At 39.8% G+C, this 16,366-nt stretch overlaps 1 non-coding gene across 1 annotated transcript; it reads left to right on the forward strand.

Moving 5' to 3' along the window:
- Window positions 1-15,841: 15,841 nt before the first annotated feature.
- Window positions 15,842-15,948, forward strand: LOC141699592 (small nucleolar RNA R71). The gene has a single exon (XR_012566036.1). It is a non-coding gene; the product is annotated as a small nucleolar RNA R71 (small nucleolar RNA).
- The last annotated feature ends 418 nt before the right edge of the window (window positions 15,949-16,366 follow it).

Genomic DNA, 16,366 nt, shown 5'->3' on the forward strand with positions numbered 1-16,366 from the left:
CATTTCTGCATACACCTTGTTTAGTTTCTGTAGTAGCACTCAAGTCATGTTGACTTTAATTAGATATGCAAAATAGGTTGATTAATTGTATATAGATGTCGTCTTGTAATTCTGCATAAAATGAAGTCAAGTGCCAGATAGCTACCCGACGGATAAACAACAATGCCACTCGACGGATGATCAACAAGGCTACCCGACAGATGATCATGTACCCGACGGATAATCAATTCAAACATCAGTTGACAGTGACAACAAAGTCACATGCGTCGAGTGTATGCAAAAGGAATGTGGAAGCCTATTCAACTGGGTTTTAGAGAACAAAGAAGCATTGCCATTTTCATGCTATTATGAAGATATTCAAAGATGCTGGAATAGAGTAATGAAACAACATAGTATTAGACTTGATAGGTTTTATTTTATTATCTTGTCTTATTACTTTATAATCTTGGTGATATATAAACCAAGAAGTAGCAAATAGATTAACAAGAACACTAAGCAAGAAATTTCTCAGAGAAACATTTGTAAGCTGTATTCTTAGCATTTCTCTGTAAACTTAGTTGTTCACATTTGTAAGCAGCTGTGAGCAAATCTTGCTGCACAGAGTTCTCTTGATATATGTTAGATATATTTGATAATGTCATGGCTAATATGATTTATATTTAGTTTTCAGATCTTACTTAACAGGACAAATCAGTACTTAACTGGGAATCAGTACTTATACTGGAAGTCAGGACTTAAGGATATCAGTACTTATATTATCAGGAGATAATCATCAGAAGTTGGATATCAGAACTTAAGTGCTGAAGGACGATCAGATAAGGAAAGTAGCTGATTAAAGGAAAGAAGATCGAGATAAACATAAGAAGAGATATGTATGAAGAAGGAGTTCCGTGAAGAATGGAATACTTGGAAGTAAAGATATCTGATTGATATATTTTAGGAAGCAGAATTATATTCCATATCAATTAGCGATTATCTTGTAACTGTGTAGTATATAAACACAGACATAGGGTTTACACTACAAGTGTTATCATATTCGAGAAGATTATTCATTGTAACCCTAACAGCTCTCGTGATATTTGTTCATCACTGAGAGGTAACAGTTCCATACTGTAACAGAGTTTATTGTTTCAAAAAGTTTATTTTCTGTTACTTAAGATATTAAAGTTCGATTTGATTGTATTATACACTGTATTCACCCCTTCTACAGTGTGTGTGACCTAACAAGTGGTATCAGAGCATATCTGTTAACACAAATACAGTTAAAGATCCAAACACAATCATGTCTGACACAGAAACTCCAACTAAGCCTACCAAAACTGAAGAACCTCCAAAGACACAAATTCAAAATCGGTATGAAACCATCAGAGTTCTCATACTGAGACCATCTGAATATACCATATGGAAGGTGAGGATGACCATGTTTCTGGAAGTTACAGATCCAGAATATCTTGATAGAATCAAGGAAGGGCCTCACAAACCAACCTAGCTCGCAGTTGCAGTTGCAGGTGAAGCAGCAAAAACCGTACCAAAGGAAAAGAGTGATTATACTACTGAAGATATCGCATCAATTGCTAAGGATGCTAATGTACGACACTTACTGCATAGTGCCATTGATAATGTAATGTCAAACAGGGTAATTAACTGCAAGACTGCTAAAGAGATATGGGATGCTCTGGAAACAAGGTGTCAGGGAACTGATACGATTAAAAAGAACAGGAAGACAATACTCACTCAAGAGTATGAACACTTTGATTCAAAGGCTAATGAATCATGGACTGACTGATTTATATGATAGATTTGTCAAACTCTTGAATGATCCGTCACTGGTTAATAAGGAGTATGATCTTGAAGATTCAAACCTTAAATTCCTGTTAGCTCTTCCTGAATGTTGGGATTTGAAGGCAACAACAATAAGAGATAATTACAATCTTGATGAAACAACTCTTGATGAAATTTATGGAATGCTCAAGACTCATGAACTTGAGATGGAACAAAGAAGCAAGAGAAAAGGAGGAAAGTCAAGAACAATTGCTCTTAAGGCTGAAGAAGAATCCCCCAAGGCAGCTACCTCAAGGAAAGACAAGGGTAAAGCTCTTTTCATAAAGTCTGATACTGAGTCATCAAGTTCTGAAAGTGATGATGACTCAGATTCTGAAAGCTTGCCTGAGACTGATGCTGATGAGGAGATGATGAAGCTGTGTGCTCTTATGGTGAAAGGGATCACAAAGATTGCATACAGGAAGTTCAGGAAGGGAAAGAAGTTTTCCAGGAAAGGCATAAGTTCTGATAAGAAGAATTTCAGAAGATCTGAAGGCAGAGGAGGAAAGTCTGATAGAGGAGATTATACCAATGTCAAATGCTATAACTGTGGTGAGAAAGGCCACATATCTCCTGATTGCAAGAAGGTAAAGGATGACAAAGGCAAGGCTCTTGTCACAAAGCAGAAAAGCTGGACAGACACCTCAGACTCTGAAAGTGAGGAGAACTATGCATTGATGGCAAATGCTGATAAAGAAAGTGCTGAGAGCAGTTCTGAAGCTGCTGAAACAAAGGTACCTCAGACTACTTATGCTTTTCATACTGATGATATTAATGAGTTGAGAAGATATCTTAAAACCATGTTTGTTAGTTATAGAGATCAAACTTTAACATGTGAAAGATTAACTTCTGAAAATCTTGCTTTTAAGAAAAGAAATGATTTCTTAGAAAAAGAGTTAGTTATGTTCCATCAAACTCAGAAGGATATAGATGATGCTCTTTATGTTAGGGATGAAGTGCTAAAAATGAATGAATCTCTAAAAACTGAGTTAGAAAAGGAAAGAGAGATAATCAGGACTTGGACTAACTCTGGCAGAATAACTCAAAATTTGCTAAGTAGTGAAAATTGGAAAGAGGGCTTAGGTTATGGAGAGGATAAGAATGATAAAGGAACTGTAGAAATTAAGCCTGTTGTTAAGCAAAAGCCAAAGTTAAAACCTGTTAAGTTTGTAACTGAAATGTCTGATAATGATAAATCAGAAGTTAGAGAGAGATTAACTTCTGACAAACTAAAACAGGAAAAGACAGCTGAAGTAAACATAGGCTTAATGACTAAGAAGCAGCTTAAGCATAAGCTGAAAGATATTAAGAATGTAAACAAGGTAAAATTACCTAGGAAAAATAGGAATGGAAAGGAAGTTGTGAATAAAACCAATGATTATAAACCAGTTCCTGATGCTCCTAGGAAAACATGTCATAACTGTGGAAGTTCTAACCATCTGGCTTTTTTTTGCAGGAAGAATAAGAACATTAACTCCTTACCTTCAAAATCAAGAGTTAAGAGTCAGTCTGTTAGATATAAACCATAAAATCCTTGTTTTCATTGTGGTAGTTTATGGCATTCCATTTATACTTGTAAGGAATATCATAGTTTTTACTATGATTATTATAAATTAAAACCTTCTTTGAAGAAAGTTTCCATTGTTCCTTCTAGTGTAAATTCTGATTCAAAGTCTGATAGTGTAAGTTCTGATAAGAAAAATGTTAACATAAACTCTGATGCTAAATCCGCTGCAAATGTTAACAAACTTAATAAGGCCAAAGGATCCAAGCAAGTCTGGGTCCTTAAAACTAATAATAAGTGGTCTTTGTGATTGCAGGGCAACAGGAAAAATATTCTAGTTCTGGACAGTGGATGTTCAGGACATATGACTGGAAATAAGGCCCTGCTATCAAACTTTGTGGAGAAAGCTGGCCCAAGTGTTTCTTATGGAGATGGCAACATTGGAAAAATATTGGGATATGGCAATATCAATCTTGGGAATGTCATAATTAAAGAAGTAGCTCTGGTCTCAGGACTTAAACATAATCTGCTGAGTATAAGTCAAATCTGTGATAGAGGTTATCATGTTGATTTCTTTGAAGAACACTGTGAAGTTGTGAGTAAATCTAAAGGCAAAGTTGTTCTGAAAGGATACAGGCGTGGTAACATTTATGAAGCTAAGCTTTCAACAAGTACTGATGGTTCTGCAATCTGTCTGATGAGTAAAGCATCAATTGAAGAAAGCTGGAATTGGCACAAGAAACTCTCTCATTTAAATTTCAACAATATAAATGAACTGGTCAAGAAAGATCTTGTGAGAGGACTGCCAAAGTCAGTATTTGCTCCTGATGGCCTTTGTGATTCTTGTCAGAAGGCCAAACAAAGAAAATCTTCATTCAGGAGACAATTCTTGAGCCTTATCATCTACTACATGTTGATCTATTTGGTCCAGTAAATTTCATGTCTATTGCAAAGAAGAAATATGCATTGGTCATAGTGGATGAGTTCACTAGATACACATGGGTTTATTTCTTGCACATAAAAAGTGAAACTGCATCTATCTTGATTGATCATGTCAAACATCTGGATAAATTGATCAAAAATTCTGTGAAAAACCTTAAGGAGTGATAATGGCACTGAGTTCAAGAATTTGATAATGGAAGAGTTCTGCAAAAACCATGGAATAAAGTAGGAATTTTCTGCTCCTGGAACTCCACAACAAAATGGAGTTGTTGAAAGGAAGAATAGAACTCTCATTGAAGCTGCACGTACAATGCTTGAAGAAGCAAAGCTTCCAACCTATTTCTGGGCTGAAGCTGTGCAGACTGCTTGTTTTACTCAAAATGCAACACTCATTAACAAGCAAGGAAAAACACCATATGAGATGGTGAAGAAAAAGAAGCCAAATCTGAAGTACTTTCATGTATTTGGATGCAAGTGTTTTGTTCTCAAGATTCATCCTGAACAGCTATCAAAGTTTGATCTAAAAGCTGATGAAGGAATCTTTGTTGGATATCCACTTTCCACAAAAGCCTTCAGAGTCTATAATTTGAGAACAAAAGTGGTCATGGAATCTATCAATATCTCCTTTGATGACAAGAAGATTACTGGTCTTGAAGATTTTATTGACCAAGATCAGCTGAGATTTGAAAATGAAGACTCAAATTCTGATGCTGAAAATCCTGACAGTCTAAGTCCTGATACTGTAAATTCTGATGGATTAAACTCTGATGTTATTGAAACTGTGGTGACTACGCCAAAGGAAGATGCACCTGTGCAGGGGAGCATACTCAAGATCTTACCACATCTCAAGAAACTTCAGAGCATACGTCTGGATCTTCAAGTTCTGATTCGTCAAGTTCTGATAAGCCAAGTTCTGATAGTGCTGAAAATCTAAATTCTGAAGAATCCAACTCAGAGAGCATAGTTTCAGGGGGAGCATCAGAAAATGAAAATGAAGACAGCATGGATCATGGGGGAGCATCCAGTTCTAGAGAAAACCTTCCATCTGCAAGGAAGTGGACAAAATCACATACACCTGATTTGATAATTGGAAATCCTGATGCAGGTGTCAGAACTAGAACAAGTACTTCAAACGAATGTTTTTACAATTCTTTTCTCTCTTAGACTGAGCCAAAGAAAGTGGAAGAAGCTCTTCAAGATGCTGATTGGGTGCAAGCAATGCAGGAAGAGTTAAATGAATTTGAAAGAAACAAAGTCTGGACCCTAGTGCCAAGACCAAAGAATAGATCTGTTGTTGGTACAAAGTGGGTATTCAGAAACAAAACTGACAGTGATGGCATAATTACAAGGAATAAGGTAAGGTTGGTTGTAAAAGGATATTCTCAACAGGAGGGAATTGATTATGATGAAACATTTGCACCAGTTGCTAGGTTAGAAGCCACAAGGATATTTTTGGCTTATGCTGCTCACAAAAAGTTTACTGTCTTTCAAATGGATGTGAAAAGTGCTTTTCTCAATGGAGAATTGGAGGAGGAAGTATATGTTGAACAACCTCCAGGCTTTGTAGACTCCAAACATCCAGATTATGTCTACAGGCTTGATAAAGCACTTTATGAACTTAAGCAAGCTCCTAGAGCATGGTATGAGACTTTAGCTCAGTTTCTTCTGGAAAGTGGATTCAACAGAGGAACAATAGACAAAACACTGTTCTACCTCAACCATGGAAAGGACTTACTTCTGGTCCATATTTATGTTGATGATATCATTTTTGGGTCTACAAATGACAGACTTTGCAAGAAGTTTGCCAAACTGATGCAGTCAAGGTATCAAATGAGTATGATGGGGGAACTTAGCTATTTTCTGGGCCTTCAAGTCAAGCAGAATGAAGAAGGCACTTTTCTTTGTCAAACTAAGTACACCAGAAATTTGCTAAAGAAATTTGGAATGCAAGATTGTTCAAGTACATCCACTCCCATGGCCACTGCAACAAAACTGGATAAGGATACTGGTAAATCAGTAGATATTACTGATTACAGAGGTATGATTGGCTCTCTACTCTATCTAACTACTAGTAGAGCTGATATCATGTATGTTACCTGTCTTTGTGCAAGATTTCAAGCGGATCCAAGAGAACCTCACTTAACAGCTGTGAAAAGAATTTTTAAGTATCTTAAAGGAACAGCTGATCTGGGATTGTGGTATCCTAGAGAATCAGATTTTAAACTAATAGGTTACTCAGATGCAGATTTTGCAGGTTGCAAAATTGACAGGAAAAGCACAAGTGGAAGCTGCCAATTTCTTGGAGGCAGATTGGTTTCTTGGTTCAGCAAGAAACAAAAGTCAATTTCCACATCAACTGCAGAAGCAGAGTATATTGCTGCAGGAAGCTGTTATGCACAGATTCTTTGGATGAAGAATCAGTTACTGGATTATGGGTTAACATATTTCAAAATCCCTATTTACTGTGATAATTAAAGTGCTATTGCTATGACAGGTAATCCAGTTCAACACTCTATGACAAAGCACATCAGCATCAGGTACCACTTCATCAGGGAACATGTAGATGAAGGTACAGTAGAGTTGCACTTTGTTCCAACAGATCAACAACTAGCAGATATCTTCACAAAACCATTGTGTGAAGCTACCTTTACAAGATTGGTAAATGAACTTGGAATGGTTTCAAGTTCTTTTTCTAAATCTGCTTAGTTTTCTTCTGTTGCATCAGACTTTATGATTGTTAGGGCGAAATCACGCACTAATATTCACGCAAGTATACGCGTTCGCAAGTAATATAGAATACTTTCTAGTTCGTTCCCTCAGAGACTCAGACTAAGTTATTGTCTAATTAAACTCACTCACCAATGTATGATTACTTCTCAATGTTAAGATAACACTTAAAATTGTTGATTAAATATTAACTATAATTAACTACTTAATTAACCACTTAACTAACACTTCAATTTATCAATAATAAAACACTCATGAGATCACAAGTTCATTATTACTTCCTTCTATAGCCATTGTTATTACCTTTAGCATGTGACAGTGATGATATTAATCGAATAACACGAAACTGATAAAAGCCAACTTTCATTGTACTAATACCATTCTACCAAGCATCCACAATTAAGATAGAAGTTGAATAGTCATCAATTATGTTGAGTTCCTATATGTCTACAGAAATTAACAACACAACGATTTAAGCACAAGTTATTCCTTTTTGATTACATAGGGCAAATAAAATTGTTAGAGTTACCCACTAATCATGCACAACGTACATGAACCTATGCTAGCATGACAAGTTCTAAATCTCAAGATCCACCGTTGCTTCACAAGAGATTAACACCCTATCTTATATGTTCGCGACGCACATAAGACGAATACGCACAACCAATACTAGATATCATGCAATCATCACATACTAAAGTATTAAACAATTAACTAAAGAATTCCATAATAAATCCGTTGCAACCCCATGATCACAATTAGCCCATAATAGAACTTATCGCCATCATGGGTTCATATAAAATCATGATAAACGACACAAGAAAATAATAACTAAACTAATTATATTAAAACAGAGTACGTCACAAGAGTAAATGAGTCAAAACAAGAAAACTAGCATCCAACGTTACAACGAAACAAGAATCACAAGAATATATGCTTCCTCTTCGTTGCGGTGTGCTAAATCGGTCTTCTTCCTTATCTCCTTCGCTTCTTGCAAAACACAATCTAAAACATAATCTCCTCTTAATACTCTGTGAAAAACGTCTCAAATCTACTTATATAATAGTCCCATAAAACTCAGATTACATAGAAGTTGGAAGCCAAACAGAAGTAGAAGTCTAAAATAATATATCTTTTTCCCCGACCCTGCGCGGTCGCTCAGCATTTCTGCGCGGGCGCGCAAGGCTGCTGCGCGGCCGCTCAGCATTGCTGCGCGGGCGCGCAGGACCCTACTGGAAAAATTCCAGGTTTGCTCCGTTTCTTCGCCGTAATCTGCCCGTTCTTTTCCTCTCGCAATGGTGAACACATGCCAAGGCTTATTCTTGATGATTCCTCCTCCGAAATGCAACTAATACCCTGAAATGCATAAACACTAGAAAAATGCATCAAATACACAAAATACTTGATTTCAAGACACCAATTTAAGCCATTTTAAGACGTTCTAAGTGGTATACAATGCCACTTATCACACCCCCAAACTTAAATTGATGCTTGTCCTCAAGCGTCACAGACTCAAAACAACTAAAAATATGCATGAATGCAATCTATGTGAAAATGCAACGATCCCCCTTACTACAATTAACCAACCAAATTGTCACATCTCAACGAATGCAGTTAGACACTAAAGATCAAGAAACTCATGCAAACGGACATACCGCCAGAAACGTGGTGTGTGCAAATGCTTAACAGATACGCTTTGGAACTAGACCAATTACTATGACCAGACTATCCTCAAGGCAATCCTACGATTATACACAGAATAAAAATTCTAGGCACAAAGTGATATACAACACTACAAGAACTTTGGAGCTTACTACGGAATCGTGCTTTTTATTTACAACTCAAAATGCTTATTTGACCGTGCAATGAGTGAGGTCCACAAAAGACTTATACAATGGTATCCATGTAACGAGCGTTAGGTTAGCGGATCCCAGACTCTAAAAGCCTTAGGTCACTAGGCACAAAGTCCCCTAAGAACTTAATAACTCGAATACCAAAGAACCCACTCTTGATCAATTATGCAAATTTTTTTTTTTTCTCTGAGCAAGTGCGTTTCGCTCCATCTTGCTCAACCCTAGACTACTCGCATAACATGCGAGCCGGCTACTAGCCATTTGACGCCTAGCCACAACTAGCAACAAATTCCATTTTTACTCCATTTTTTTTTCTTTTTCATGCCTTTACCACTAAGAACCTATTATCAAATTCTAAGCATAATAAATAGATTATCCTCGAAAATAATCAGATCATAACAACAATCTAGTCCTTAAGCATTCTCTAAGACTTAGTGACAATACAAGTGCTTCTAGCATGCATATCAACCTACACAACTTAATATCACTTTAATGCTATCACTACACTCGCATCAATATCACAATTCAGTCGATAAATCATTGCAAAAGGGATCATGGTATATGCATGAGCTATATGATATGACAAACAAATAAAGCTATATAAAAAAAAACTATATGGTAAAAATTATGCAACTATATGAACTAACTATCATGAATATGCAGCTATATGACACACACAAAATATTCCTTAACTACCACCCCCAAACTTAAAATCTTCACTGTCCCCAGTGAAGGTAGTAGAAAGTAACACAGGGTATACCTACTCGGAGTCATCATCATCATCACCCTCAGTGGGTGGAGTATCAGGCGACGGGTATGCAGAGTCCTCACCAAAAACTGGCCACTGGATATCAGCTCCAAGGCCTCGAAAAGCAGTCCCTAACGCAAGGGTGAGCTCCTTAGCAAACCTGCTCTGCGTCTCATACATGGCATCCATCTACCGTGAAAGCCTCCTATACTGGGCATCACCCATCCCAGCACCCTCCTGAGCTCTCGAAGAACTAGCCTCACCACGCCCTGGCCTGGCCATAGTAGCACCTCGTGCTGGACGCCCTCCTGGAAGACGATAACCCAGCCCATGCTCCTCAGGCTCACCACCGGTCCACTCCTGCATCCCATTCAGAGTGCCAGATAAACTCACCAAGGTCCACATAGTATTCCTCATTCAGAATTCCCCACAATAACTGTGCTCTCTCAACTGTGACCTCGTGTGCATGTGAAGAAGGCAAAATATTAGCACATATAAATGCATTCCATGCACGGGAATACCTGTTCATGGCGATCGCCGGAAAGTGACGATACTCATTATTGGCTGGACTGCGGTTCCAAACTGTGCCCGGTCGACAGAGAGTCGCACAAATCAAATCCAAGTCAAAGTCCTCAGCAGTCTTTTCATTCCAGTTCTCCTCCTCGGGCTTCCTCTCTCGTTGTCCAATCACACGGCGAATCGCCGCAGGATGATAATCAACCGTCAGCCCACGAACTACAGAAAACCCATTCTTTTCAGCCTTCGCGTTCGCGTAGAACTCGCGAACAACACTCATCGGTACTGCTTCGGGTGACTCACAAAAAGCTATCCACCCCTTCTCTGCAATCATGGGCAACAACTCACCATCCCTCCCTGATGGTAAAAACCCCCTCTCCTTCAGAATCGGCTTCCCCAACAGCCTAGTGTACTCCTCCTCCGCAGCTCTGTCAGTTAACCAAGGCCTTGCAGCAGTACCCCTTGATGAATCAGCAGTAGGAACTGTGCTGCTGCTGTCAATAGTGCGTGCTCTCTTGGGTGCCATTGATTTGTGAATAAAAGTGTGTAAGAACTGATTTTTGATGTTTATGAGAGGGTTGAAGTGTAGGAAGTTGTGGGAGATATGTAGGATAGGTGTATGTATATATAGGGTGTGGAGTAGGTTAAATTAGATTAGGAGTGGGGTTGAGGGATAAAATCATGGGGTAATGGGAAAAGAATTCGTGGGTTTATGGGCTGTAATGGGTTTTTGTGTTTTTTTTTTTTCTGAACTATAAAAAATTTTCTGGAACTCGACCCCTGCGCGGCCGCTCAGCATTTCTGCGCGGGCGCGCAGCAAGCTGCGCGGGCGCGCAGAGGGTCTCTGGAAATTTTTTTTTTCAGCCCCTGTTTTCTGATTTTTTTTGTGTTTTTGGATAGGTTATTAACTTCTAAGGGTTCCTGTAACAACAATTCATGGGTTGCCTCCCACGCAGCGCTTCTTTTTCGTCATTAGCTTGACGTTCCGTACCTTTCTCACGTAGTCAACAACATGGCACTAACCACCTCTCGGTTTGCCATGTCCCCATAGTAGTGCTTCAACCGCTAACCGTTAACCTTGTATGCTTGGTCCGAATCATTCTCAAAAATTTCCACCGCTCCATGTGGAAACACAGTTTTGACAATAAAAGGTCCAGACCACTTTGATTTCAACTTCCCAGGAAAAAGTCGGAGCCGAGAGTTGAATAACAGAACTTGTTGCCCTGGCACAAATAACTTAGGATGTAGCTTCCTATCGTGCCACCTCTTTACCTTTTCCTTATACATTTTGTATTCTCGTACGCTTGAAGTCGAAATTCATCAAGTTCATTAAGCTGAAGCATTCTTTTCTTACCAGCTGCATCTAAATCCAGGTTCAATTTCTTCAATGCCCAGTAGGCCTTATGCTCAAGCTCCGCCGGTAGATGACATCCCTTACCATACACCAACTGAAACGGTGACATCCCAAGTGGAGTTTTGTATGCTGTTCTGTAAGCCCAAACAGCTTCATCGAGCTTTAAAGACCAATCCTTCCTTGACGGACAAACAACCTTCTCTAGAATGCGCTTTATCTCTCTGTTAGACACTTCCGCTTGACCATTTGTTTGCGGATGATAGGCAGTAGCTACTCGATGATTCACATTATAACGCTGCATCATAGAAGTGAACTTACGGTTGCAAAAATGCGATCCTTCATCACTTATGATTACCCGAGGCATTCCAAACCTTGTGAAAATTTGCTTATGAAGAAAATTTAGTACTACCTTTGTATCATTTGTCGGTAAAGCTTTAACTTCGACCCATTTTGAGACATAATCGACTGCCAGCAAGATGTACTGATTATTGCAAGATGAGATAAAAGGCCCCATGAAATCTATTCCCCATACATCAAAGACCTCGACTTCAAGCATCACATTTAATGGCATCTCATCCTTCCTTGACAAATTTCCCACTCTTTGGCAACGATCACACCTTAAAACAAACTGATGAGCATCCTTGAACAAAGTAGGACAGAAAAAACCTGCTTGCAGAATACGAGCTGCCGTCTTCTCACCTCCATAGTGTCCACCATAAACCGTGGAATGGCAGTCTCGTAATATCCCCTCCGTCTCACAGAACGGGATACATCTCCTGATGATCTGATCAGCTCCCTGTCTAAACAAATATGGTTCATCCCACATATACCACTTCACCTCATGCAGAAACTTCTTCTTTTGAGCGGATGTCAAATTAAGCGACATTATATTGCTGACAAGATAGTTTACAATATTTGCAAACCATGGTTCTTCCTCCTGAATTGCAAACAACTGCTCATCCGGAAAAGATTCATTGATTAACGTCCTATCTTGTGAAGTAGAATCGGGATTCTCCAACCTAGAGAGATGGTCAGCTACTTGATTCTCGGTACCTTTTCTATCTTTGATCTCTAACTCAAATTCTTGAAGTAAAAGCACCCAACGAATGAGTCTCGGCTTCGAATCCTTCTTAGAAACCAGATAGCGAATAGCTGCATGATCAGTGAATACTGTCACTTTCGTACCAAGCAGATAAGATCAAAATTTCTCAAAGCAAAAGACTATAGCCAAAAGCTCCTTCTCAGTAGTGGTGTAGTTCAATTGGGCCCCATTTAAAGTCTTACTCGCATAGTAGACCACATGGAAGAGATTTTTCTTGCGCTGTCCCAGAATTGCACCTACCGCATAGTCACTCGCATCACACATCATCTCAAACGGTTCTGTCCAATCTGGTGCTGTAATAACTGGTGCCGTGATCAAACTCTCCTTGAGAGTCTCGAATGCTGCCAAACATTCATCATCAAATTTGAAAGGCACATCTTTCTCAAGTAAATTGCACAACGGCTTAGATATCTTTGAAAAGTCCTTGATGAATCGCCGATAAAAATCCGTATGACCGAGAAAACTACGGATTCCTTTCACCGAATTAGGTGGGGGAAGATTTTCAATGACTCCCACCTTGGCCTTGTCCACCTCCAGACCTTTGCTAGAGACCTTATGCCCAAGGATAATGCCTTCACGCACCATAAAATGACATTTCTCCCAATTAAGCACCAAATTAGTTTCCACGCATCTTTTGAGTACGGCGCGCAGATTATTCAAACATTCATCATATGAGTGTCCAAAGACGGAGAAGTCATCCATGAACACTTCGACGTAATTTCCAATCATGTCAGAGAATATAGCCATCATACATCTCTGAAAGGTGGCCGGGGTGCCACATAACCCAAACGAAACTCTACGAAAAGCAAATGTGCCAAATGGACAAGTGAAGGTAGTCTTTTCCTGATCCTCTGGTGCAATACAAATCTGATTATCCCCGGAATACCCATCCAGAAGACAAAAATACTCATGTCCCGCCAATCTGTCAAGCATTTGATCAATGAATGGGAGAGGGAAGTGATCCTTCCTTGTGGCTTTGTTCAATTTTCTATAATCCATGCATACTCGCCATCCTGTAACTGTTCGAGTAGGGATGAGCTCATTCTTTTCATTTGCGACCACAATGATACCTCCTTTCTTAGGTACACATTGCACGGGGCTCACCCACGAGCTATCAGAAATAGGATAAATGATGCCTGCATCTAGCCATTTCAGAATTTCTTTCTTCACCACCTCCTTCATGATCGGGTTCAGTCTTCGCTGCTATTCCACAGTTGGCTTACTACCTTCCTCTAACAGAATTTTATGCATAAATTATGAAGGACTTATCCCCTTAATGTCTGCTATGGTCCATCCTATAGCCGATTTGAATTCTCTCAAAATCCTTAAGAGCTTGTCTTCCTCACTACCTGAAAGGTCAGCTGAAATAATAACAGGTAACGTAGATGAATCACCTAAAAAAGCATACCTCAAGTGTTCAGGTAATGGTTTGAGCTCCAAGGTAGGTGCTTCCTCTATTGATGGTTTGAGCTTCCCTTCAGCATTCTTAAGGTCAGAAGTACCAAGAGATTCAAATGGTATGTCGAGCTTTCGCTTCCATGGAGAAGCGTTCAGATATTGTAATTGCTCGTTGCTATCTTCATCATCGTTGTCAAAATCCCCCACTAAGGCCTTTTCCAATGCATCAGACATTAGCATGTGATCGAGTTCCGAAGTAACCGCAGAATCAATCACATCCACTTTTAAGCACTCCTCATCTTCTGTAGGGAATTTCATTGCCTTGAATACGTTGAAGGTCACATCCTGATCTTGAACCCGCATAGTAAGTTCCCCTTTTTGCACATCTATCAAGGTACGGCCAGTAGCCAAGAAAGGCCTCCCCAAGATTATGGGAATCTTCTTATCTTCCTCAAAATCCAGAATAACAAAATCAGCAGGAAAGAAGAGCTTATCCACCTTGACGAGCACATCCTCAACTATGCCCCTTGGGTAAGTAATGGAACGGTCCGCCAATTGTAGCGACATGTATGTGGGTTTTGGATCAGGCAGATCCAGTTTTTTAAAGATCGACAACGGCATCAGATTAATGCTTGCTCCCAAATCACAAAGGCACTTGTCAAAAGTTAGATTGCCAATGGTGCAAGGAATGGTGAAGCTTCCTGGATCTTTTAGTTTTGGTGGTAACTTTTGTTGCAGAACCGCGCTGCATTCTTCCGCGAGAGCAACGGTTTCAAGGTCATCCAGTTTTACCTTCCTTGAAAGAATAGTCTTCATAAACTTCGCATAACTAGGCATTTGTTCCAGAGCCTCAGGGAAAGGTATATTGATGTGAAGTTTCTTGAACACCTCCAGAAACTTCCCGAACTGTCTATCCAGCTTTTGTTGCTGCAATCTCTTAGGAAAAGGTGGTGGAGGATAGAGCTGTTTCTCCCCTGTATTAGCCTCAGACAGAGTGTGTTCAACAGTAGTCTTCCTTGGTTCCGCCGCTTTCTCCCTTTGCTTAGATTCTTCATCTCTAACTTCAGCTTCGACTTCTTTTGCCTTTTCAGCATCAGCTACTTTTCCAGACCTTAAGGTAATAGCCTTGACTTGCTCTTTAGCTTCCTTCCTGCCTGGTACTTCCGTGTCACTGGGAAGAGTGCCAGGTTGACGATTGAGCACTGCATTGGCTAATTGACCGATTTGATTTTCCAAGGTCTTGATAGAAACCGCCTGACTCTTGCACAACAGCTTAAGTTCCTCAAAATCAGCACTAGTAGGTGCAGCTGCACTTCCCTGTTGAGGATATGATTGCCTTGTAGCATACTGCTATGGTTGCTGGAATCCAGGTGGGTTAAACTGTTTACTCACTCCTTGCTGATATGGTGGCTGAATAGCATTCTGATTATTTCCCCAGCTGAAATTTGGATGATTTCTGTTATTAGGATGATAAGTCGCTGGCACAGGCTGCTGTTGTCGCTGATAATTATTCACGTACTGAACAGATTCGTTGACAAGAGAACACTGATCCGTAGCATGAGAACCTGCACAAAGCTCACAAACCATAGCTATTTGATTAACTCCATACGTAGCCAAAGAATCAACCTTCATTGATAGCGCTTGGAGCTGGGCTGCAATAGCGGTGGCTGCATCAACTTCCAGAATACCTGCTACCTTGCCTGACGTCATCCTCTGAGTTGGGTTTTGATGCTCATTTGCAACCATCGTCTCAATAAGATTGTACGCCTCAGTATAGCTTTTAGCCCATAAGGCGCCTCCAGCTGCTGCATCGAGCATGGGCCGAGATTGGGCCCCCAAACCATTATAAAAACCAGTGATTACCATCCAATCCGGCATTCCATGATGTGGACATTTTCTCAACATTTCCTTGTAGCGTTCCCAAGCCTCACACATAGATTCTGTAGGTTGCTGCGCAAACTGAGTAAGAGCACTCCTCATAGCAGCAGTCTTTACCATTGGATAAAACTTCACCAGAAACTTTTGCGCAAGATCTTGCCACGTAGTGATGGACCCAGCTGGTTCAGAATGTAACCAGTCTTTAGCCTTATCCCTCAGTGAGAATGGGAAAAGCCTCAACTTGATAGCCTCATCAGTCACACCATTATACTTAAAAGTGCTGCAGATCTCGACAAAATTCCTTATGTTCATGTTGGGGTCTTCAGTTGCCGCTCCTCCAAAAGAAACAGAATTCTGCACCATCTGAATAGTGCCCGGCTTGATTTCAAAGGTGTTAGCTTGAATAGCCGGATGAAGGATGCTTGACTGAATGTCATCAATTTTAGGCCGAGAAAAATCCATAAGAGCTGGATCAGCTTGAACAATACGATCTCCCATGTTTACTGGTTCTTTCTGCTCAGTT

This window comes from Apium graveolens, chromosome 11 (assembly GCF_009905375.1).
Source record: "Apium graveolens cultivar Ventura chromosome 11, ASM990537v1, whole genome shotgun sequence".
In the NCBI taxonomy this organism is placed as follows: domain Eukaryota; kingdom Viridiplantae; phylum Streptophyta; class Magnoliopsida; order Apiales; family Apiaceae; genus Apium; species Apium graveolens.